At 49.4% G+C, this 25,886-nt stretch overlaps 4 non-coding genes across 4 annotated transcripts; all 4 read left to right on the forward strand.

Moving 5' to 3' along the window:
- The first annotated feature begins 10,739 nt into the window (after positions 1–10,739).
- On the forward strand, positions 10,740–10,812 carry Trnaa-agc (transfer RNA alanine (anticodon AGC)). Its single transcript has one exon. It is a non-coding gene; the product is annotated as a tRNA-Ala (tRNA).
- Positions 10,813–12,182: 1,370 nt separating this feature from the next.
- On the forward strand, positions 12,183–12,255 carry Trnat-agu (transfer RNA threonine (anticodon AGU)). The gene has a single exon. It is a non-coding gene; the product is annotated as a tRNA-Thr (tRNA).
- A 10,276-nt stretch (positions 12,256–22,531) lies between these two features.
- On the forward strand, positions 22,532–22,604 carry Trnaa-agc (transfer RNA alanine (anticodon AGC)). The gene has a single exon. It is a non-coding gene; the product is annotated as a tRNA-Ala (tRNA).
- Positions 22,605–23,974: 1,370 nt separating this feature from the next.
- Positions 23,975–24,047, forward strand: Trnat-agu (transfer RNA threonine (anticodon AGU)). Its single transcript has one exon. It is a non-coding gene; the product is annotated as a tRNA-Thr (tRNA).
- The last annotated feature ends 1,839 nt before the right edge of the window (positions 24,048–25,886 follow it).

Raw genomic sequence — 25,886 nt, forward strand, 5'->3', positions numbered from 1 at the left:
TGCATGGGGCGTAGCTCAGTTGGTAGAGCGTTCGCTTGGCATGTGAAAGGTCCAGGGTTCAAGCCGCGGCGCCTCCATTTTTTGTGGTCAGTGCATGGTAAGTGTTGGTCGCGGCGAACCTAAAGGCACGCAAGATGTTGCAAAGCCAGCGTCACAGACTGATATGATGTATACTGACGTAAGGAGAGCAAGATGTAAGTGTGGGGACCGGCTGTTATCGAGGTGTCATCGAGTGCAGATCTGTCTTAGGTATCGCGGCTTAACCTCATTGAAGTCTAGAGGGTGGACAACACGTTGGTCTCACTCAGAGCGGTGTCCGAATTCTATTTTCGACGTTATACGTGCCACTTTCATTGTGGCCAACTACGATTCGATACAGAATGCACGAAACCTGAAAGACACCCTAACGGATACATAGAGAGTAGTGTTTGTCTGCTGAATAATGGGAGTGCAAGGGTCTGTGTCGTCTATATGGCTGTATGTAGCACCATTAGTCTTCGGGGAGGCGGGCGTAGCTCAGATGGTAGAGCGCTCGCTTAGTATGCGGGAGGTACTGGGATCTATACCCAGTGCCTCCAGAATTTTTAACACACCTACATGCGCACCTTGCCATGCAAGTGGAATAATTCACAGCCAGCAGATGTGTCTAAGAAGATACAAGCGAATGATTAGCATCCACAATTGACAAGCGTGCTGTTATTAGTGCGCAGGAAGCACCCTCCTCCCACGCCTACACTTAATTTAGAAACAGTACAAGTGTTCCCGTAAGATTCTCAAGCCTATGTCGGAAAGATCTGCCTTGCGCCGAGTTCACGTAAATCCCACTGCACATTCCTATTCTTTGCGTGCAGTCGGCTGCCCTTGGTGTTGCTAGTTGTGACTGCTGATAACAGATGCCGTAGCAATCAATTCATGGAGTGAGTTGTATGTTTTGCGATAGTCTGTCTCTGACAAGCAAGCACAGGTGACATAGGTGCGAACACAGGAAGCTTGCAGACCCTCGCTGCCTGCAGACACCGAGCAGCCACACTAGGAGGGCGGCCTAAGCCGTTGGCGAAATGTGCTCATTCGCTTTGGCGCGACGTCGAACTATAAACAATGCTGTCACTAGCGTGAGCGTCGTGGAAAGTCGGAAATGTCGGCTGCGAGGGTGAGCGCCAAGTTTGGGGAGCGTTTCGTAGTATGCGCAGTGCAATGGAGACGAGGAAACTTGTTATGGCCCAGTGTTTTGCAGTTGGACGACAAGATTGGTACACAGTAGTAAAGAGCGAGGCACTGAGTTGGCATGAATAATGGAGTGCACAATGGGGCTCGAGATGTGTTTGTTACCTCAGGGACTGTATGATTGTCGACAAGGAGTGAAAACGGAGGAATTTGTGACGGCTCTTTCAATTTAAGACGTTAAAAACAGACGGAATTTCCATTTGTAATACCAGAGCATCGAAACTACTTGGAACTTTTGTGTATATGAACGGGTCCGCGCCTTTGTACTCTGCTCCCTTCACCGCTACAAACCAACCAACCATCGTGTCCGTGCGCATCTGAGTTGCAAAGAATGGGGAATAGCGCAGTTAGCTCGTGCATGGGGCGTAGCTTAGTTGGTAGACCGTTCGCTTGGCATGTGAAAGGTTCAGGGTTCAAGCCGCGGTGCCTCCATTTTTTGCGGTCAGTGCATGGTAAGTGTTGGTCGCGGCGAACCTAAAGGCACACAAGATTTTGCAAAGCCAGCGTCACAGACTGATATGATGTATACTGACGTAAGGAGAGCAAGATGTAAGTGTGGGGACCGGCTGTTATCGAGGTGTCATCGAGTGCAGATCTGTCTTAGGTATCGCGGCTTAACCTCATTGAAGTCTAGAGGGTGGACAACACGTTGGTCTTACTCAGAGCGGTGTCCGAATTCTATTTTCGACGTTATACGTGCCACTTTCATTGTGGCCAACTACGATTTGATACAGAATGCACGAAACCTGAAAGACACCCTAACGGATACATAGAGAGTAGTGTTTGTCTGCTGAATAATGGGAGTGCAAGGGTCTGTGTCGTCTATATGGCTGTATGTAGCACCATTTGTCTTCGGGAGGGCGGGCGTAGCTCAGATGGTAGAGCGCTCGCTTAGTATGCGAGAGGGACTGGGGTTAATACCCAGTGCCTCCAAAATTTTTAACACACCTACATGCGCACCTTGCCATGCAAGTGGAATAATTCACAGCCAGCAGATGTGTCTAGGAAGATACAAGCTTGCACCGAGTTCGCGTAAATCCCACTGCACATTCCTATTCTTTGCGTGCAGTCAGCTGCTACTGGTGTTGCTAGTTGTGACTGCTGATAACAGATGCCGTAGCAATCAATTCATGGAGTGAGTTGTATGTTTTGCGATAGTCTGTCTCTGACAAGCAAGCACAGGTGACATAGGTGCGAACACAGGAAGCTTGCAGACCCTCGCTGCCTGCAGACACCGAGCAGCCACACTAGGATGGAGGCCTAAGCCGTTGGCGAAATGTGCTCATTCGCTTTGGCGCGACGTCGAACTATAAATAATGCTATCACTAGCGTGAGCGTTTGGAAAGTCGGAAAAGTCGGCTGCGAGGGTGAGTGCCAAGTTTGGGGAGCGTTTCGTAGTATGCGGAGTGCAATGGAGAACCGGAAACTTGTTGTGGCCCAGTGTTTTGCAGTTGGACGACAAGATTGGTACACAGTAGTAAAGAGCGAGGCATTGAGTTGGCATGAATAATGGAGTGCACAATGGGGCTCGAGATGTGTTTGTTACCTCAGGTGCTGTATGATTGTCGACAAGGAGTGAAAACGGAGCAATTTGTGACGGCTCTTTCAATTTAAGACGTTAAAAACAGACGGAATTTGCATTTGTAATACCAGAGCATCGAAACTACTTGGAACTTTTGTGTATATGAACGGATCCGCGCCTTTGTACTCTGCTCCCTTCACCATCGTGTCCGTGCGCATCTGAGTCGCAAAGAATGGGGAATAGCGCAATTTGCTCGTGCATAGGGCGTAGCTCAGTTGGTAGAGCGTTCGCTTGGCATGTGAAAGGTCCAGGGTTCAAGCCGCGGCGCCTCCATTTTTTGTGGTCAGTGCATGGTAAGTGTTGGTCGCGGCGAACCTAAAGGCACGCAAGATGTTGCACTGCCAGCGTCACAGACTGATATGATGTATACTGACGTAAGGAGAGCAAGATGTAACTGTGGGGACCGGCTGTTATCGAGGTGTCATCGAGTGCAGATCTGTCTTAGGTATCGCGGCTTAACCTCATTGAAGTCTAGAGGGTGGACAACACGTTGGTCTTACTCAGAGCGGTGTCCGAATTCTATTTTCGACGTTATACGTGCCACTTTCATTGTGGCCAACTACGATTCGATACAGAATGCACGAAACCTGAAAGACACCCTAACGGATACATAGAGAGTAGTGTTTGTCTGCTGAATAATGGGAGTGCAAGGGTCTGTGTCGTCTATATGGCTGTATGTAGCACCATTAGTCTTCGGGGAGGCGGGCGTAGCTCAGATGGTAGAGCGCTCGCTTAGTATGCGGGAGATACTGGGGTCAATACCCAGTGCCTCCAGAATTTTTAACACACCTACATGCGCACCTTGTCATGCAAGTGGAATAATTCACAGCCAGCAGATGTGTCTAGGAAGATACAAGCTTGCGCCGAGTTCACGTAAATCCCACTGCACATTCCTATTCTTTGCGTGCAGTCAGCTGCTACTGGTGTTGCTAGTTGTGACTGCTGATAACAGATGCCGTAGCAATCAATTCATGGAGTGAGTTGTATGTTTTGCGATAGTCTGTCTCTGACAAGCAAGCACAGGTGACATAGGTGCGAACACAGGAAACTTGCAGACCCTCGCTGCCTGCAGACACGGAGCAGCCACACTAGGAGGGCGGCCTAAGCCGTTGGCGAAATGTGCTCATTCGCTTTGGCGCGACGTCGAACTATAAATAATGCTGTTACTAGCGTGAGCGTTTGGAAAGAGGGAAAAGTCGGCTGCGAGGGTGTGTGCCAAGTATGGGGAGCGTTTCGTAGTATGCGCAGTGCAATGGAGACGCGGAAACTTGTTGTGGCCCAGTGTTTTGCAGTTGGACGACAAGATTGGTACACAGTAGTAAAGAGCGAGGCACTGAGTTGGCACGAATAATGGAGTGCACAATGGGGCTCGAGATGTTTTTGTTACCTCAGGTGCTGTATGATTGTCGACAAGGAGTGAAAACGGAGCAATTTGTGACGGCTCTTTCAATTTAAGACGTTAAAAACAGACGGAATTTGCATTTGTAATACCAGAGCATCGAAACTACTTGGAACTTTTGTGTATATGAACGGGTCCGCGCCTTTGTACTCTGCTCCCTTCACCGCTACAAACCAACCAACCATCGTGTCCGTGCGCATCTGAGTCACAAAGAATGGGGAATAGCGCAGTTTGCTCGTGCATGGGGCGTAGCTCAGTTGGTAGAGCGTTCGCTTGGCATGTGAAAGGTCAAGGGTTGAAGCCGCGGCGCCTCCATTTTTTGTGGTCAGTGCATGGTAAGTGTTGGTCGCGGCGAACCTAAAGGCACGCAAGATGTTGCAAAGCCAGCGTCACAGACTGATATGATGTATACTGACGTAAGGAGAGCAAGATGTAAGTGTGGGGACCGGCTGTTATCGAGGTGTCATCGAGTGCAGATCTGTCTTAGGTATCGCGGCTTAACCTCATTGAAGTCTAGAGGGTGGACAACACGTTGGTCTTACTCAGAGCGGTGTCCGAATTCTATTTTCGACGTTATACGTGCCACTTTCATTGTGGCCAACTACGATTCGATACAGAATGCACGAAACCTGAAAGACACCCTAACGGATACATAGAGAGTAGTGTTTGTCTGCTGAATAATGGGAGTGCAAGGGTCTGTTTCGTCTATATAGCTGTATGTAGCACCATTAGTCTACGGGTGGGCGGGCGTAGCTCAGATGGTAGATCGCTCGCTTAGTATGCGAGAGGTACTGGGATCAATACCCAGTGCCTCCAGAATTTTTAACACACCTACATGCGCACCTTGCCATGCAAGTGGAATAATTCACAGCCAGCAGATGTGTCTAGGAAGATACAAGCTTTCGCCGAGTTCACGTAAATCCCACTGCACATTCCTATTCTTTGCGTGCAGTCAGCTGCTACTGGTGTTGCTAGTTGTGACTGCTGATAACAGATGCCGTAGCAATCAATTCATGGAGTGAGTTGTATGTTGTGCGATAGTCTGTCTCTGACAAGCAAGCACAGGTGACATAGGTGCGAACACAGGAAGCTTGCAGACCCTCGCTGCCTGCAGACACGGAGCAGCCACACTAGGAGGGCGGCCTAAGCCGTAGGCGAAATGTGCTCATTCGCTTTGGCGCGACGTCGAACTATAAATAATGCTGTCACTAGCGTCAGCGTAGCGTGAGCTTCGTGGAAAGTCGGAAAAGTCGGCTGCGAGGGTGAGTGCCAAGTTTGGGGAGCGTTTCGTAGTATGCGCAGTGCAATGGAGACGCGGAAACTTGTTGTGGCCCAGTGTTTTTGCAGTTGGACGACAAGATTGGTACACAGTAGTAAAGAGCGAGGCACTGAGTTGGCATGAATAATGGAGTGCACAATGGGGCTCGAGATGTGTTTGTTACCTCAGGTGCTGTATGATTGTCGACAAGGAGTGAATACGGAGCAATTTGTGACGGCTCTTTCAATTTAAGACGTTAAAAACAGACGGAATTTGCATTTGTAATACCAGAGCATCGAAACTACTTGGAACTTTTGTGTATATGAACGGGTCCGCGCCTTTGTACTCTGCTCCCTTCACCGCTACAAACCAACCAACCATCGTGTTCGTGCGCATCTGAGTCGCAAAGAATGGGGAATAGCGCAGTTTGCTCGTGCATGGGGCGTAGCTCAGTTGGTAGAGCGTTCGCTTGGCATGTGAAAGGTCAAGGGTTGAAGCCGCGGCGCCTCCATTTTTTGTGGTCAGTGCATGGTAAGTGTTGGTCGCGGCGAACCTAAAGGCACGCAAGATGTTGCACTGCCAGCGTCACAGACTGATATGATGTATACTGACGTAAGGAGAGCAAGATGTAACTGTGGGGACCGGCTGTTATCGAGGTGTCATCGAGTGCAGATCTGTCTTAGGTATCGCGGCTTAACCTCATTGAAGTCTAGAGGGTGGACAACACGTTGGTCTTACTCAGAGCGGTGTCCGAATTCTATTTTCGACGTTATACGTGCCACTTTCATTGTGGCCAACTACGATTCGATACAGAATGCACGAAACCTGAAAGACACCCTAACGGATACATAGAGAGTAGTGTTTGTCTGCTGAATAATGGGAGTGCAAGGGTCTGTGTCGTCTATATGGCTGTATGTAGCACCATTAGTCTTCGGGGAGGCGGGCGTAGCTCAGATGGTAGAGCGCTCGCTTAGTATGCGGGAGATACTGGGGTCAATACCCAGTGCCTCCAGAATTTTTAACACACCTACATGCGCACCTTGTCATGCAAGTGGAATAATTCACAGCCAGCAGATGTGTCTAGGAAGATACAAGCTTGCGCCGAGTTCACGTAAATCCCACTGCACATTCCTATTCTTTGCGTGCAGTCAGCTGCTACTGGTGTTGCTAGTTGTGACTGCTGATAACAGATGCCGTAGCAATCAATTCATGGAGTGAGTTGTATGTTTTGCGATAGTCTGTCTCTGACAAGCAAGCACAGGTGACATAGGTGCGAACACAGGAAACTTGCAGACCCTCGCTGCCTGCAGACACGGAGCAGCCACACTAGGAGGGCGGCCTAAGCCGTTGGCGAAATGTGCTCATTCGCTTTGGCGCGACGTCGAACTATAAATAATGCTGTTACTAGCGTGAGCGTTTGGAAAGAGGGAAAAGTCGGCTGCGAGGGTGTGTGCCAAGTATGGGGAGCGTTTCGTAGTATGCGCAGTGCAATGGAGACGCGGAAACTTGTTGTGGCCCAGTGTTTTGCAGTTGGACGACAAGATTGGTACACAGTAGTAAAGAGCGAGGCACTGAGTTGGCACGAATAATGGAGTGCACAATGGGGCTCGAGATGTTTTTGTTACCTCAGGTGCTGTATGATTGTCGACAAGGAGTGAAAACGGAGCAATTTGTGACGGCTCTTTCAATTTAAGACGTTAAAAACAGACGGAATTTGCATTTGTAATACCAGAGCATCGAAACTACTTGGAACTTTTGTGTATATGAACGGGTCCGCGCCTTTGTACTCTGCTCCCTTCACCGCTACAAACCAACCAACCATCGTGTCCGTGCGCATCTGAGTCACAAAGAATGGGGAATAGCGCAGTTTGCTCGTGCATGGGGCGTAGCTCAGTTGGTAGAGCGTTCGCTTGGCATGTGAAAGGTCAAGGGTTGAAGCCGCGGCGCCTCCATTTTTTGTGGTCAGTGCATGGTAAGTGTTGGTCGCGGCGAACCTAAAGGCACGCAAGATGTTGCAAAGCCAGCGTCACAGACTGATATGATGTATACTGACGTAAGGAGAGCAAGATGTAAGTGTGGGGACCGGCTGTTATCGAGGTGTCATCGAGTGCAGATCTGTCTTAGGTATCGCGGCTTAACCTCATTGAAGTCTAGAGGGTGGACAACACGTTGGTCTTACTCAGAGCGGTGTCCGAATTCTATTTTCGACGTTATACGTGCCACTTTCATTGTGGCCAACTACGATTCGATACAGAATGCACGAAACCTGAAAGACACCCTAACGGATACATAGAGAGTAGTGTTTGTCTGCTGAATAATGGGAGTGCAAGGGTCTGTTTCGTCTATATAGCTGTATGTAGCACCATTAGTCTACGGGTGGGCGGGCGTAGCTCAGATGGTAGATCGCTCGCTTAGTATGCGAGAGGTACTGGGATCAATACCCAGTGCCTCCAGAATTTTTAACACACCTACATGCGCACCTTGCCATGCAAGTGGAATAATTCACAGCCAGCAGATGTGTCTAGGAAGATACAAGCTTTCGCCGAGTTCACGTAAATCCCACTGCACATTCCTATTCTTTGCGTGCAGTCAGCTGCTACTGGTGTTGCTAGTTGTGACTGCTGATAACAGATGCCGTAGCAATCAATTCATGGAGTGAGTTGTATGTTGTGCGATAGTCTGTCTCTGACAAGCAAGCACAGGTGACATAGGTGCGAACACAGGAAGCTTGCAGACCCTCGCTGCCTGCAGACACGGAGCAGCCACACTAGGAGGGCGGCCTAAGCCGTAGGCGAAATGTGCTCATTCGCTTTGGCGCGACGTCGAACTATAAATAATGCTGTCACTAGCGTCAGCGTAGCGTGAGCTTCGTGGAAAGTCGGAAAAGTCGGCTGCGAGGGTGAGTGCCAAGTTTGGGGAGCGTTTCGTAGTATGCGCAGTGCAATGGAGACGCGGAAACTTGTTGTGGCCCAGTGTTTTTGCAGTTGGACGACAAGATTGGTACACAGTAGTAAAGAGCGAGGCACTGAGTTGGCATGAATAATGGAGTGCACAATGGGGCTCGAGATGTGTTTGTTACCTCAGGTGCTGTATGATTGTCGACAAGGAGTGAATACGGAGCAATTTGTGACGGCTCTTTCAATTTAAGACGTTAAAAACAGACGGAATTTGCATTTGTAATACCAGAGCATCGAAACTACTTGGAACTTTTGTGTATATGAACGGGTCCGCGCCTTTGTACTCTGCTCCCTTCACCGCTACAAACCAACCAACCATCGTGTTCGTGCGCATCTGAGTCGCAAAGAATGGGGAATAGCGCAGTTTGCTCGTGCATGGGGCGTAGCTCAGTTGGTAGAGCGTTCGCTTGGCATGTGAAAGGTCCAGGGTTCAAGCCGCGGCGCCTCCATTTTTTGAGGTCAGTGCATGGTAAGTGTTGGTCGCGGCGAACCTAAAGGCACGCAAGATGTTGCAAAGCCAGCGTCACAGACTGGTATGATGTATACTGACGTAAGGAGAGCAAGATGTAAGTGTGGGGACCGGCTGTTATCGAGGTGTCATCGAGTGCAGATCTGTCTTAGGTATTGCGGCTTAACCTCATTGAAGTCTAGAGGGTGGACAACACGTTGGTCTTACTCAGAGCGGTGTCCGAATTCTATTTTCGACGTTATACGTGCCACTTTCATTGTGGCCAACTACGATTCGATACAGAATGCACGAAACCTGAAAGACACCCTAACGGATACATAGACAGTAGTGTTTGACTGTTGAATAATGGGAGTGCAAGGGTCTGTGTCGTCTATATGGCTGTATGTAGCACCATTAGTCTTCGGGGGGGCGGGCACAGCTCAGATGGTAGAGCGCTCGCTTAGTATGCGAGAGGTACTGGGATCAATACCCAGTGCCTCCAGAATTTTTAACACACCTACATGCGCACCTTGCCATGCAAGTGGAATAATTCACAGCCAGCAGATGTGTCTAGGAAGATACAAGCTTGCGCCGAGTTCACGTAAATCCCACTGCACATTCCTATTCTTTGCGTGCAGTCAGCTGCTACTGGTGTTGCTAGTTGTGACTGCTGATAACAGATGCCGTAGCAATCAATTCATGGAGTGAGTTGTATGTTTTGCGATAGTCTGTCTCTGACAAGCAAGCACAGGTGACATAGGTGCGAACACAGAAAGCTTGCAGACCCTCGCTGCCTCCAGACACGGAGCAGCCACACTAGGAGGGCGGCCTAAGCCGTAGGCGAAATGTGCTCATTCGCTTTGGCGCGACGTCGAACTATAAATAATGCTGTTACTAGCGTGAGCGTTTGGAAAGAGGGAAAAGTCGGCTGCGAGGGTGAGTGCCAAGTTTGGGGAGCGTTTCGTAGTATGCGCAGTGCAATGGAGACGCGGAAACTTGTTGTGGCCCAGTGTTTTTGCAGTTGGACGACAAGATTGGTACACAGTAGTAAAGAGCGAGGCACTGAGTTGGCATGAATAATGGAGTGCACAATGGGGCTCGAGATGTGTTTGTTACCTCAGGTGCTGTATGATTGTCGACAAGGAGTGAATACGGAGCAATTTGTGACGGCTCTTTCAATTTAAGACGTTAAAAACAGACGGAATTTGCATTTGTAATACCAGAGCATCGAAACTACTTGGAACTTTTGTGTATATGAACGGGTCCGCGCCTTTGTACTCTGCTCCCTTCACCGCTACAAACCAACCAACCATCGTGTTCGTGCGCATCTGAGTCGCAAAGAATGGGGAATAGCGCAGTTTGCTCGTGCATGGGGCGTAGCTCAGTTGGTAGAGCGTTCGCTTGGCATGTGAAAGGTCCAGGGTTCAAGCCGCGGCGCCTCCATTTTTTGAGGTCAGTGCATGGTAAGTGTTGGTCGCGGCGAACCTAAAGGCACGCAAGATGTTGCAAAGCCAGCGTCACAGACTGGTATGATGTATACTGACGTAAGGAGAGCAAGATGTAAGTGTGGGGACCGGCTGTTATCGAGGTGTCATCGAGTGCAGATTTGTCTTAGGTATCGCGGCTTAACCTGATTGAAGTCTAGAGGGTGGACAACACGTTGGCCTTACTCAGAGCGGTGTCCGAATTCTATTTTCGACGTTATACGTGCCACTTTCACTGTGGCCAACTACGATTCGATACAGAATGCACGAAACCTGAAAGACACCCTAACGGATACATAGAGAGTAGTGTTTGTCTGCTGAATAATGGGAGTGCAAGGGTCTGTGTCGTCTATATGGCTGTATGTAGCACCATTAGTCTTCGGGGGGGCGGGCGTAGCTCAGATGGTAGAGCGCTCGCTTAGCATGCGAGAGGAACTGGGATCAATACCCAGTGCCTGTAGAATTTTTAACACACCTACATGCGCACCTTGCCATGCAAGTGGAATAATTCACAGCTAGCAGATGTGTCTAGGAAGATACAAGCTTGCGCCGAGTTCACGTAAATCCCACTGCACATTCCTATTCTTTGCGTGCAGTCAGCTGCTACTGGTGTTGCTAGTTGTGACTGCTGATAACAGATGCCGTAGCAATCAATTCATGGAGTGAGTTGTATGTTGTGCGATAGTCTGTCTCTGACAAGCAAGCACAGGTGACATAGGTGCGAACACAGGAAGGTTGCAGACCCTCGCTGCCTGCAGACACGGAGCAGCCACACTAGGATGGCGGCCTAAGCCGTTGGCGAAATGTGCTCATTCGCTTTGGCGCGACGTCGAACTATAAATAATGCTGTCACTAGCGTGAGCATTTGGAAAGTCGGAAAAGTCGGCTGCGAGGGTGAGTGCCAAGTTTGGGGAGCGTTTCGTAGTATGCGCAGTGCAATGGAGACGCGGAAACTTGTTGTGGCCCAGTGTTTTGCAGTTGGACGACAAGATTGGTACACAGTAGTAAAGAGCGAGGCACTGAGCTGGCATGAATAATGGAATGCACAATGGGGCTCGAGATGTGTTTGTTACCTCAGGTGCTGTATGATTGTCGACAAGGAGTGAAAACGGAGAAATTTGTGACGGCTCTTTCAATTTAAGACGTTAAAAACAGACGGAATTTGCATTTGTAATACCAGAGCATCGAAACTACTTGGAACTTTTGTGTATATGAACGGGTCCGCGCCTTTGTACTCTGCTCCCTTCACCGCTACAAACCAACCAACCATCGTGTAAGTGCGCATCTGAGTCGCAAAGAATGGGGAATAGCGCAGTTTGCTCTTGCATGGGGCGTAGCTCAGTTGGTAGAGCGTTCGCTTCGCATTTGTGAAAGGTCCAGGGTTCAAGCCGCGGCGCCTCCATTTTTTGTGGTCAGTGCATGGTAAGTGTTGGTCGCGGCGAACCTAAAGGCACGCAAGATGTTGCAAAGCCAGCGTCACAGACTGGTATGATGTATACTGACGTAAGGAGAGCAAGATGTAAGTGTGGGGACCGGCTGTTATCGAGGTGTCATCGAGTGCAGATTTGTCTTAGGTATCGCGGCTTAACCTGATTGAAGTCTAGAGGGTGGACAACACGTTGGCCTTACTCAGAGCGGTGTCCGAATTCTATTTTCGACGTTATACGTGCCACTTTCATTGTGGCCAACTACGATTCGATACAGAATGCACGAAACCTGAAAGACACCCTAACGGATACATAGAGAGTAGTGTTTGTCTGCTGAATAATGGGAGTGCAAGGGTCTGTGTCGTCTATATGGCTGTATGTAGCACCATTAGGCTTCGGGGGGGCGGGCGTAGCTCAGATGGTAGAGCGCTCGCTTAGTATGCGAGAGGAACTGGGATCAATACCCAGTGCCTGTAGAATTTTTAACACACCTACATGCGCACCTTGCCATGAAAGTGGAATAATTCACAGCTAGCAGATGTGTCTAGGAAGATACAAGCTTGCGCCGAGTTCATGTAAATCCCACTGCACATTCTTATTCTTTGGGTGCAGTCAGCTGCTACTGGTGTTGCTAGTTGTGACTGCTGATAACAGATGCCGTAGCAATCAATTCATGGAGTGAGTTGTATGTTTTGCGATAGTCTGTCTCTGACAAGCAAGCACAGGTGACATAGGTGCGAACACAGGAAGCTTGCAGACCCTCGCTGCCTGCAGACACCGAGCAGCCACACTAGGAGGGCGGCCTAAGCCGTAGGCGAAATGTGCTCATTCGCTTTGGTGCGACGTCGAACTATAAATAATGCTGTCACTAGCGTGAGCGTTGCGAGAGCGTCGTGGAAAGTCGGAAAGGTCGGCTGCGAGGGTGAGTGCCAAGTTTGGGGAGCGTTTCGTAGTATGCGCAGTGCAATGGAGACGCGAAAACTTGTTGTGGCACAGTGTTTTGCAGTTGGACGACAAGATTGGTACACAGTAGTAAAGAGCAAGTCACTGAGTTGGCATGAATAATGGAGTGCACAATGGGGCTCGAGATGTGTTTGTTACCTCAGGTGCTGTATGATTGTCGACAAGGAGTGAAAACGGAGCAATTTGTGACGGCTCTTTCAAATTAAGACGTTAAAAACAGACGGAATTTGCATTTGTAATACCAGAGCATCGCAACTACTTGGAACTTTTGTGTATATGAACGGGTCCGCGCCTTTGTACTCTGCTCCCTTCACCGCTACAAACCAACCAACCATCGTGTCCGTGCGCATCTGAGTCGCAAAGAATGGGGAATAGCGCAGTTTGCTCGTGTATGGGGCGTAGCGCAGTTGGTAGAGCGTTCGCTTGGCATGTGAAAGGTTCAGGGTTCAAGCCGCGGCGCCACCATTTTTTGTGGTCAGTGCATGGTAAGTGTTGGTCGCGGCGAACCTAAAGGCACGCAAGATGTTGCAAAGCCAGCGTCACAGACTGGTATGATGTATACTGACGTAAGGAGAGCAAGATGTAAGTGTGGGGACCGGCTGTTATCGAGGTGTCATCTAGTGCAGATCTGTCTTAGGTATCGCGGCTTAACCTCATTGAAGTCTAGAGGGTGGACAACACGTTGGTCTTACTCAGAGCGGTGTCCGAATTCTATTTTCGACGTTATACGTGCCACTTTCATTGTGGCCAACTACGATTCGATACAGAATGCACGAAACCTGAAAGACACCCTAACGGATACATAGAGAGTAGTGTTTGTCTGCTGAATAATGGGAGTGCAAGGGTCTGAGTCGTCTATATGGCTGTATGTAGCACCATTAGCCTTCGGGGGGGCGGGCGTAGCTCAGATGGTAGAGCGCTCGCTTAGTATGCGAGAGGTACTGGGCTCAATACCCAGTGCCTCCAGAATATTTAACACACCTACATGCGCACCTTGCCATGCAAGTGGAATAATTCGCAGGCAGCAGATGTGTCTACGAAGATACAAGCTTGCGCCGAGTTCACGTAAATCCCACTGCACATTCCTATTCTTTGCGTGCAGTCGGCTGCTACTGGTGTTGCTAGTTGTGACTGCTGATAACAGATGCCGTAGCAATCAATTCATGGAGTGAGTTGTATGTTTTGCGATAGTCTGTCTCTGACAAGCAAGCACAGGTGACATAGGTGCGAACACAGGAAGCTTGCAGACCCTCGCTGCCTGCAGACCCGGAGCAGCCACACTAGGAAGGCGGCCTAAGCCATTGGCGAAATGTGCTCATTCGCTTTGGCGCGACGTCGAACTATAAATAGTGCTGTCACTAGCGTGAGCGTTTGGAAAGTCGGAAAAGTCGGCTGCGAGGGTGAGTGCCAAGTTTGGGGAGCGTTTCGTAGTATGCGCAGTGCAATGGAGACACGGAAACTTGTTGTGGCAGAGTGTTTTGCAGTTGGACGACAAGATTGGTACACAGTAGTAACGAGCGAGGCACAGAGTTGGCATGAATAATGGAGTGCACAATGGGGCTCGAGATGTGTTTGTTACCCCAGGTGCTGTATGATTGTCGACAAGGAGTGAAAACGGAGCAATTTGTGACGGCTCTTTCAATCTAAGACGTTAAAAGCAGACAGAATTTGCATTTGTAATACCAGAGCATCGAAACTACTTGGAACTTTTGTGTATATGAACGGGTCCGCGCCTTTGTACTCTGCTCCCGTCACCGCTACAAACCAACCAACCATCGTGTCCGTGCGCATCTGAGTTGCAAAGAATGGGGAATAGCGCAGTTTGCTCGTGCATGGGGCGTAGCTCAGTTGGTAGAGCGTTTGCTTGGCATGTGAAAGGTTCAGGGTTCAAGCCGCAGCGCCACCATTTTTTGCGGTCAGTGCATGGTAAGTGTTGGTCGCGGCGAACCTAAAGCCAGCGTCACAGACTGATATGATGTATACTGACGTAAGGAGAGCAAGATGTAAGTGTGGGGACCGGCTGTTATCGAGGTGTCATCGAGTGCAGATCTGTCTTAGGTATCGCGGCTTAACCTCATTGAAGTCTAGAGGGTGGACAACACGTTGGTCTTACTCAGAGCGGTGTCCGAATTCTATTTTCGACGTTATACGTGCCACTTTCATTGTGGCCAACTACGATTCGATACAGAATGCACGAAACCTGAAAGACACCCTAACGGATACATAGAGAGTAGTGTTTGTCTGCTGAATAATGTTAGTGCAAGGGTCTGTGTCGTCTATATGGCTGTATGTAGCACCATTAGTCTTCGGGGGGGCGGGCGTAGCTCAGATGGTAGAGCGCTCGCTTAGTATGCGAGAGGTACTGGGATCTATACCCAGTGCCTCCAGAATTTTTAACACACCTACATGCGCACCTTGCCATGCAAGTGGAATAATTCACAGCCAGCAGATGTGTCTAGGAAGATACAAGCGAATGATTAGCATCCACAATTGACAAGCGTGCTGTTATTAGTGCGCAGGAAGCACCCTCCTCCCACGCCTACACTTAATTTAGAAACAGTAGAAGTGTTCCCGTAAGATTCTCAAGCCTATGTCGGAAAGATCTGCCTCGCGCCGAGTTCACGTAAATCCCACTGCACATTCCTATTCTTTGCGTGCAGTCGGCTGCTACTGGTGTTGCTAGTTGTGACTGCTGATAACAGATGCCGTAGCAATCAATTCATGGAGTGAGTTGTATGTTTTGCGATAGGTTGTCTCTGACAAGCAATCACAGGTGACATAGGTGCGAACACAGGAAGCTTGCAGTCCCTCGCTGCCTGCAGACCCGGAGCAGCCTCACTAGGAGGGCGGCCTAAGCCGTAGGCGAAATGTGCTCATCCGCTTTGGTGCGACGTCGAACTATAAATAATGCTGTCACTAGCGTGAGCGTTTGGAAAGTCGGAAAAGTCGGCTGCGAGGGTGAGTGCCAAGTTTGGGGAGCGTTTCGTAGTATGCGCAGTGCAATGGAGACGCGGAAACTTGTTGTGGCCCAGTGTTTTGCAGTTGGACGACAAGATTGGTACACAGTAGTAAAGAGCGAGGCACTGAGTTGGCATGAATAATGGAGTGCACAATGGGGCTCGAGATGTGTTTGTTACCCCAGGTGCTGTATGATTGTCGACAAGGAGTGAAAACGGAGCAATTTGTGACGGCTCTTTCAATTTAAGACGTTAAAAACAGACGGAATTTGCATTTGTAATACCAGAGCATCGAAACTACTTGGAAGTTTTGTGTCTATGAACGGGTCTGCGCCTTTGTACTCTTCTCCAATCACCGCTACAAACCAACCAACCATCGTGTCCGTGCGCATCTGAGTCACAAAGAATGGGGAATAGCGCAGTTTGCTAGTGCATGGGGCGTAGCTCAGTTGGTAGAGCGTTCGCTTGGCATGTGAAAGGTCCAGGGTTCAAGCCGCGGCGCCTCCATTTTTTGTGGTCAGTGCATGGTAAGTGTTGGTCGCGGCGAACCTAAAGGCACGCAAGATGTTGCAAAGCCAGCGTCACAGACTGATATGATGTATACTGACGTAAGGAGAGCAAGATGTAAGTGTGGGGACCGGCTGTTATCGAGGTGTCATCGAGTGCAGATCTGTCTTAGGTATCGCGGCTTAACCTCATTGAAGTCTAGAGGGTGGACAACACGTTGGTCTCACTCAGAGCGGTGTCCGAATTCTATTTTCGACGTTATACGTGCCACTTTCATTGTGGCCAACTACGATTCGATACAGAATGCACGAAACCTGAAAGACACCCTAACGGATACATAGAGAGTAGTGTTTGTCTGCTGAATAATGGGAGTGCAAGGGTCTGTGTCGTCTATATGGCTGTATGTAGCACCATTAGTCTTCGGGGAGGCGGGCGTAGCTCAGATGGTAGAGCGCTCGCTTAGTATGCGGGAGGTACTGGGATCTATACCCAGTGCCTCCAGAATTTTTAACACACCTACATGCGCACCTTGCCATGCAAGTGGAATAATTCACAGCCAGCAGATGTGTCTAAGAAGATACAAGCGAATGATTAGCATCCACAATTGACAAGCGTGCTGTTATTAGTGCGCAGGAAGCACCCTCCTCCCACGCCTACACTTAATTTAGAAACAGTACAAGTGTTCCCGTAAGATTCTCAAGCCTATGTCGGAAAGATCTGCCTTGCGCCGAGTTCACGTAAATCCCACTGCACATTCCTATTCTTTGCGTGCAGTCGGCTGCCCTTGGTGTTGCTAGTTGTGACTGCTGATAACAGATGCCGTAGCAATCAATTCATGGAGTGAGTTGTATGTTTTGCGATAGTCTGTCTCTGACAAGCAAGCACAGGTGACATAGGTGCGAACACAGGAAGCTTGCAGACCCTCGCTGCCTGCAGACACCGAGCAGCCACACTAGGAGGGCGGCCTAAGCCGTTGGCGAAATGTGCTCATTCGCTTTGGCGCGACGTCGAACTATAAACAATGCTGTCACTAGCGTGAGCGTCGTGGAAAGTCGGAAATGTCGGCTGCGAGGGTGAGCGCCAAGTTTGGGGAGCGTTTCGTAGTATGCGCAGTGCAATGGAGACGAGGAAACTTGTTATGGCCCAGTGTTTTGCAGTTGGACGACAAGATTGGTACACAGTAGTAAAGAGCGAGGCACTGAGTTGGCATGAATAATGGAGTGCACAATGGGGCTCGAGATGTGTTTGTTACCTCAGGGACTGTATGATTGTCGACAAGGAGTGAAAACGGAGGAATTTGTGACGGCTCTTTCAATTTAAGACGTTAAAAACAGACGGAATTTGCATTTGTAATACCAGAGCATCGAAACTACTTGGAACTTTTGTGTATATGAACGGGTCCGCGCCTTTGTACTCTGCTCCCTTCACCGCTACAAACCAACCAACCATCGTGTCCGTGCGCATCTGAGTTGCAAAGAATGGGGAATAGCGCAGTTAGCTCGTGCATGGGGCGTAGCTTAGTTGGTAGACCGTTCGCTTGGCATGTGAAAGGTTCAGGGTTCAAGCCGCGGTGCCTCCATTTTTTGCGGTCAGTGCATGGTAAGTGTTGGTCGCGGCGAACCTAAAGGCACACAAGATTTTGCAAAGCCAGCGTCACAGACTGATATGATGTATACTGACGTAAGGAGAGCAAGATGTAAGTGTGGGGACCGGCTGTTATCGAGGTGTCATCGAGTGCAGATCTGTCTTAGGTATCGCGGCTTAACCTCATTGAAGTCTAGAGGGTGGACAACACGTTGGTCTTACTCAGAGCGGTGTCCGAATTCTATTTTCGACGTTATACGTGCCACTTTCATTGTGGCCAACTACGATTTGATACAGAATGCACGAAACCTGAAAGACACCCTAACGGATACATAGACAGTAGTGTTTGTCTGCTGAATAATGGGAGTGCAAGGGTCTGTGTCGTCTATATGGCTGTATGTAGCACCATTTGTCTTCGGGAGGGCGGGCGTAGCTCAGATGGTAGAGCGCTCGCTTAGTATGCGAGAGGTACTGGGGTTAATACCCAGTGCCTCCAGAATTTTTAACACACCTACATGCGCACCTTGCCATGCAAGTGGAATAATTCACAGCCAGCAGATGTGTCTAGGAAGATACAAGCTTGCACCGAGTTCGCGTAAATCCCACTGCACATTCCTATTCTTTGCGTGCAGTCAGCTGCTACTGGTGTTGCTAGTTGTGACTGCTGATAACAGATGCCGTAGCAATCAATTCATGGAGTGAGTTGTATGTTTTGCGATAGTCTGTCTCTGACAAGCAAGCACAGGTGACATAGGTGCGAACACAGGAAGCTTGCAGACCCTCGCTGCCTGCAGACACCGAGCAGCCACACTAGGATGGAGGCCTAAGCCGTTGGCGAAATGTGCTCATTCGCTTTGGCGCGACGTCGAACTATAAATAATGCTGTCACTAGCGTGAGCGTTTGGAAAGTCGGAAAAGTCGGCTGCGAGGGTGAGTGCCAAGTTTGGGGAGCGTTTCGTAGTATGCGGAGTGCAATGGAGAACCGGAAACTTGTTGTGGCCCAGTGTTTTGCAGTTGGACGACAAGATTGGTACACAGTAGTAAAGAGCGAGGCATTGAGTTGGCATGAATAATGGAGTGCACAATGGGGCTCGAGATGTGTTTGTTACCTCAGGTGCTGTATGATTGTCGACAAGGAGTGAAAACGGAGCAATTTGTGACGGCTCTTTCAATTTAAGACGTTAAAAACAGACGGAATTTGCATTTGTAATACCAGAGCATCGAAACTACTTGGAACTTTTGTGTATATGAACGGATCCGCGCCTTTGTACTCTGCTCCCTTCACCATCGTGTCCGTGCGCATCTGAGTCGCAAAGAATGGGGAATAGCGCAATTTGCTCGTGCATAGGGCGTAGCTCAGTTGGTAGAGCGTTCGCTTGGCATGTGAAAGGTCCAGGGTTCAAGCCGCGGCGCCTCCATTTTTTGTGGTCAGTGCATGGTAAGTGTTGGTCGCGGCGAACCTAAAGGCACGCAAGATGTTGCACTGCCAGCGTCACAGACTGATATGATGTATACTGACGTAAGGAGAGCAAGATGTAACTGTGGGGACCGGCTGTTATCGAGGTGTCATCGAGTGCAGATCTGTCTTAGGTATCGCGGCTTAACCTCATTGAAGTCTAGAGGGTGGACAACACGTTGGTCTTACTCAGAGCGGTGTCCGAATTCTATTTTCGACGTTATACGTGCCACTTTCATTGTGGCCAACTACGATTCGATACAGAATGCACGAAACCTGAAAGACACCCTAACGGATACATAGAGAGTAGTGTTTGTCTGCTGAATAATGGGAGTGCAAGGGTCTGTGTCGTCTATATGGCTGTATGTAGCACCATTAGTCTTCGGGGAGGCGGGCGTAGCTCAGATGGTAGAGCGCTCGCTTAGTATGCGGGAGATACTGGGGTCAATACCCAGTGCCTCCAGAATTTTTAACACACCTACATGCGCACCTTGTCATGCAAGTGGAATAATTCACAGCCAGCAGATGTGTCTAGGAAGATACAAGCTTGCGCCGAGTTCACGTAAATCCCACTGCACATTCCTATTCTTTGCGTGCAGTCAGCTGCTACTGGTGTTGCTAGTTGTGACTGCTGATAACAGATGCCGTAGCAATCAATTCATGGAGTGAGTTGTATGTTTTGCGATAGTCTGTCTCTGACAAGCAAGCACAGGTGACATAGGTGCGAACACAGGAAACTTGCAGACCCTCGCTGCCTGCAGACACGGAGCAGCCACACTAGGAGGGCGGCCTAAGCCGTTGGCGAAATGTGCTCATTCGCTTTGGCGCGACGTCGAACTATAAATAATGCTGTTACTAGCGTGAGCGTTTGGAAAGAGGGAAAAGTCGGCTGCGAGGGTGTGTGCCAAGTATGGGGAGCGTTTCGTAGTATGCGCAGTGCAATGGAGACGCGGAAACTTGTTGTGGCCCAGTGTTTTGCAGTTGGACGACAAGATTGGTACACAGTAGTAAAGAGCGAGGCACTGAGTTGGCACGAATAATGGAGTGCACAATGGGGCTCGAGATGTTTTTGTTACCTCAGGTGCTGTATGATTGTCGACAAGGAGTGAAAACGGAGCAATTTGTGACGGCTCTTTCAATTTAAGACGTTAAAAACAGACGGAATTTGCATTTGTAATACCAGAGCATCGAAACTACTTGGAACTTTTGTGTATATGAACGGGTCCGCGCCTTTGTACTCTGCTCCCTTCACCGCTACAAACCAACCAACCATCGTGTCCGTGCGCATCTGAGTCACAAAGAATGGGGAATAGCGCAGTTTGCTCGTGCATGGGGCGTAGCTCAGTTGGTAGAGCGTTCGCTTGGCATGTGAAAGGTCAAGGGTTGAAGCCGCGGCGCCTCCATTTTTTGTGGTCAGTGCATGGTAAGTGTTGGTCGCGGCGAACCTAAAGGCACGCAAGATGTTGCAAAGCCAGCGTCACAGACTGATATGATGTATACTGACGTAAGGAGAGCAAGATGTAAGTGTGGGGACCGGCTGTTATCGAGGTGTCATCGAGTGCAGATCTGTCTTAGGTATCGCGGCTTAACCTCATTGAAGTCTAGAGGGTGGACAACACGTTGGTCTTACTCAGAGCGGTGTCCGAATTCTATTTTCGACGTTATACGTGCCACTTTCATTGTGGCCAACTACGATTCGATACAGAATGCACGAAACCTGAAAGACACCCTAACGGATACATAGAGAGTAGTGTTTGTCTGCTGAATAATGGGAGTGCAAGGGTCTGTTTCGTCTATATAGCTGTATGTAGCACCATTAGTCTACGGGTGGGCGGGCGTAGCTCAGATGGTAGATCGCTCGCTTAGTATGCGAGAGGTACTGGGATCAATACCCAGTGCCTCCAGAATTTTTAACACACCTACATGCGCACCTTGCCATGCAAGTGGAATAATTCACAGCCAGCAGATGTGTCTAGGAAGATACAAGCTTTCGCCGAGTTCACGTAAATCCCACTGCACATTCCTATTCTTTGCGTGCAGTCAGCTGCTACTGGTGTTGCTAGTTGTGACTGCTGATAACAGATGCCGTAGCAATCAATTCATGGAGTGAGTTGTATGTTGTGCGATAGTCTGTCTCTGACAAGCAAGCACAGGTGACATAGGTGCGAACACAGGAAGCTTGCAGACCCTCGCTGCCTGCAGACACGGAGCAGCCACACTAGGAGGGCGGCCTAAGCCGTAGGCGAAATGTGCTCATTCGCTTTGGCGCGACGTCGAACTATAAATAATGCTGTCACTAGCGTCAGCGTAGCGTGAGCTTCGTGGAAAGTCGGAAAAGTCGGCTGCGAGGGTGAGTGCCAAGTTTGGGGAGCGTTTCGTAGTATGCGCAGTGCAATGGAGACGCGGAAACTTGTTGTGGCCCAGTGTTTTTGCAGTTGGACGACAAGATTGGTACACAGTAGTAAAGAGCGAGGCACTGAGTTGGCATGAATAATGGAGTGCACAATGGGGCTCGAGATGTGTTTGTTACCTCAGGTGCTGTATGATTGTCGACAAGGAGTGAATACGGAGCAATTTGTGACGGCTCTTTCAATTTAAGACGTTAAAAACAGACGGAATTTGCATTTGTAATACCAGAGCATCGAAACTACTTGGAACTTTTGTGTATATGAACGGGTCCGCGCCTTTGTACTCTGCTCCCTTCACCGCTACAAACCAACCAACCATCGTGTTCGTGCGCATCTGAGTCGCAAAGAATGGGGAATAGCGCAGTTTGCTCGTGCATGGGGCGTAGCTCAGTTGGTAGAGCGTTCGCTTGGCATGTGAAAGGTCCAGGGTTCAAGCCGCGGCGCCTCCATTTTTTGAGGTCAGTGCATGGTAAGTGTTGGTCGCGGCGAACCTAAAGGCACGCAAGATGTTGCAAAGCCAGCGTCACAGACTGGTATGATGTATACTGACGTAAGGAGAGCAAGATGTAAGTGTGGGGACCGGCTGTTATCGAGGTGTCATCGAGTGCAGATTTGTCTTAGGTATCGCGGCTTAACCTGATTGAAGTCTAGAGGGTGGACAACACGTTGGCCTTACTCAGAGCGGTGTCCGAATTCTATTTTCGACGTTATACATGCCACTTTCATTGTGGCCAACTACGATTCGATACAGAATGCACGAAACCTGAAAGACACCCTAACGGATACATAGAGAGTAGTGTTTGTCTGCTGAATAATGGGAGTGCAAGGGTCTGTGTCGTCTATATGGCTGTATGTAGCACCATTAGTCTTCGGGGGGGCGGGCGTAGCTCAGATGGTAGAGCGCTCGCTTAGCATGCGAGAGGAACTGGGATCAATACCCAGTGCCTGTAGAATTTTTAACACACCTACATGCGCACCTTGCCATGCAAGTGGAATAATTCACAGCTAGCAGATGTGTCTAGGAAGATACAAGCTTGCGCCGAGTTCACGTAAATCCCACTGCACATTCCTATTCTTTGCGTGCAGTCAGCTGCTACTGGTGTTGCTAGTTGTGACTGCTGATAACAGATGCCGTAGCAATCAATTCATGGAGTGAGTTGTATGTTGTGCGATAGTCTGTCTCTGACAAGCAAGCACAGGTGACATAGGTGCGAACACAGGAAGGTTGCAGACCCTCGCTGCCTGCAGACACGGAGCAGCCACACTAGGATGGCGGCCTAAGCCGTTGGCGAAATGTGCTCATTCGCTTTGGCGCGACGTCGAACTATAAATAATGCTGTCACTAGCGTGAGCGTTTGGAAAGTCGGAAAAGTCGGCTGCGAGGGTGAGTGCCAAGTTTGGGGAGCGTTTCGTAGTATGCGCAGTGCAATGGAGACGCGGAAACTTGTTGTGGCCCAGTGTTTTGCAGTTGGACGACAAGATTGGTACACAGTAGTAAAGAGCGAGGCACTGAGCTGGCATGAATAATGGAATGCACAATGGGGCTCGAGATGTGTTTGTTACCTCAGGTGCTGTATGATTGTCGACAAGGAGTGAAAACGGAGAAATTTGTGACGGCTCTTTCAATTTAAGACGTTAAAAACAGACGGAATTTGCATTTGTAATACCAGAGCATCGAAACTACTTGGAACTTTTGTGTATATGAACGGGTCCGCGCCTTTGTACTCTGCTCCCTTCACCGCTACAAACCAACCAACCATCGTGTAAGTGCGCATCTGAGTCGCAAAGAATGGGGAATAGCGCAGTTTGCTCTTGCATGGGGCGTAGCTCAGTTGGTAGAGCGTTCGCTTCGCATTTGTGAAAGGTCCAGGGTTCAAGCCGCGGCGCCTCCATTTTTTGTGGTCAGTGCATGGTAAGTGTTGGTCGCGGCGAACCTAAAGGCACGCAAGATGTTGCAAAGCCAGCGTCACAGACTGGTATGATGTATACTGACGTAAGGAGAGCAAGATGTAAGTGTGGGGACCGGCTGTTATCGAGGTGTCATCGAGTGCAGATTTGTCTTAGGTATCGCGGCTTAACCTGATTGAAGTCTAGAGGGTGGACAACACGTTGGCCTTACTCAGAGCGGTGTCCGAATTCTATTTTCGACGTTATACGTGCCACTTTCATTGTGGCCAACTACGATTCGATACAGAATGCACGAAACCTGAAAGACACCCTAACGGATACATAGAGAGTAGTGTTTGTCTGCTGAATAATGGGAGTGCAAGGGTCTGTGTCGTCTATATGGCTGTATGTAGCACCATTAGGCTTCGGGGGGGCGGGCGTAGCTCAGATGGTAGAGCGCTCGCTTAGTATGCGAGAGGAACTGGGATCAATACCCAGTGCCTGTAGAATTTTTAACACACCTACATGCGCACCTTGCCATGAAAGTGGAATAATTCACAGCTAGCAGATGTGTCTAGGAAGATACAAGCTTGCGCCGAGTTCATGTAAATCCCACTGCACATTCTTATTCTTTGGGTGCAGTCAGCTGCTACTGGTGTTGCTAGTTGTGACTGCTGATAACAGATGCCGTAGCAATCAATTCATGGAGTGAGTTGTATGTTTTGCGATAGTCTGTCTCTGACAAGCAAGCACAGGTGACATAGGTGCGAACACAGGAAGCTTGCAGACCCTCGCTGCCTGCAGACACCGAGCAGCCACACTAGGAGGGCGGCCTAAGCCGTAGGCGAAATGTGCTCATTCGCTTTGGTGCGACGTCGAACTATAAATAATGCTGTCACTAGCGTGAGCGTTGCGAGAGCGTCGTGGAAAGTCGGAAAGGTCGGCTGCGAGGGTGAGTGCCAAGTTTGGGGAGCGTTTCGTAGTATGCGCAGTGCAATGGAGACGCGAAAACTTGTTGTGGCACAGTGTTTTGCAGTTGGACGACAAGATTGGTACACAGTAGTAAAGAGCAAGTCACTGAGTTGGCATGAATAATGGAGTGCACAATGGGGCTCGAGATGTGTTTGTTACCTCAGGTGCTGTATGATTGTCGACAAGGAGTGAAAACGGAGCAATTTGTGACGGCTCTTTCAAATTAAGACGTTAAAAACAGACGGAATTTGCATTTGTAATACCAGAGCATCGCAACTACTTGGAACTTTTGTGTATATGAACGGGTCCGCGCCTTTGTACTCTGCTCCCTTCACCGCTACAAACCAACCAACCATCGTGTCCGTGCGCATCTGAGTCGCAAAGAATGGGGAATAGCGCAGTTTGCTCGTGTATGGGGCGTAGCGCAGTTGGTAGAGCGTTCGCTTGGCATGTGAAAGGTTCAGGGTTCAAGCCGCGGCGCCACCATTTTTTGTGGTCAGTGCATGGTAAGTGTTGGTCGCGGCGAACCTAAAGGCACGCAAGATGTTGCAAAGCCAGCGTCACAGACTGGTATGATGTATACTGACGTAAGGAGAGCAAGATGTAAGTGTGGGGACCGGCTGTTATCGAGGTGTCATCTAGTGCAGATCTGTCTTAGGTATCGCGGCTTAACCTCATTGAAGTCTAGAGGGTGGACAACACGTTGGTCTTACTCAGAGCGGTGTCCGAATTCTATTTTCGACGTTATACGTGCCACTTTCATTGTGGCCAACTACGATTCGATACAGAATGCACGAAACCTGAAAGACACCCTAACGGATACATAGAGAGTAGTGTTTGTCTGCTGAATAATGGGAGTGCAAGGGTCTGAGTCGTCTATATGGCTGTATGTAGCACCATTAGCCTTCGGGGGGGCGGGCGTAGCTCAGATGGTAGAGCGCTCGCTTAGTATGCGAGAGGTACTGGGCTCAATACCCAGTGCCTCCAGAATATTTAACACACCTACATGCGCACCTTGCCATGCAAGTGGAATAATTCGCAGGCAGCAGATGTGTCTACGAAGATACAAGCTTGCGCCGAGTTCACGTAAATCCCACTGCACATTCCTATTCTTTGCGTGCAGTCAGCTGCTACTGGTGTTGCTAGTTGTGACTGCTGATAACAGATGCCGTAGCAATCAATTCATGGAGTGAGTTGTATGTTTTGCGATAGTCTGTCTCTGACAAGCAAGCACAGGTGACATAGGTGCGAACACAGGAAGCTTGCAGACCCTCGCTGCCTGCAGACACGGAGCAGCCACACTAGGAGGGCGGCCTAAGCCGTAGGCGAAATGTGCTCATTCGCTTTGGTGCGACGTCGAACTATAAATAATG

The sequence above is a fragment of the Schistocerca gregaria genome, chromosome 10 (assembly GCF_023897955.1).
Source record: "Schistocerca gregaria isolate iqSchGreg1 chromosome 10, iqSchGreg1.2, whole genome shotgun sequence".
Taxonomy (NCBI): Eukaryota; Metazoa; Arthropoda; class Insecta; order Orthoptera; family Acrididae; genus Schistocerca; species Schistocerca gregaria.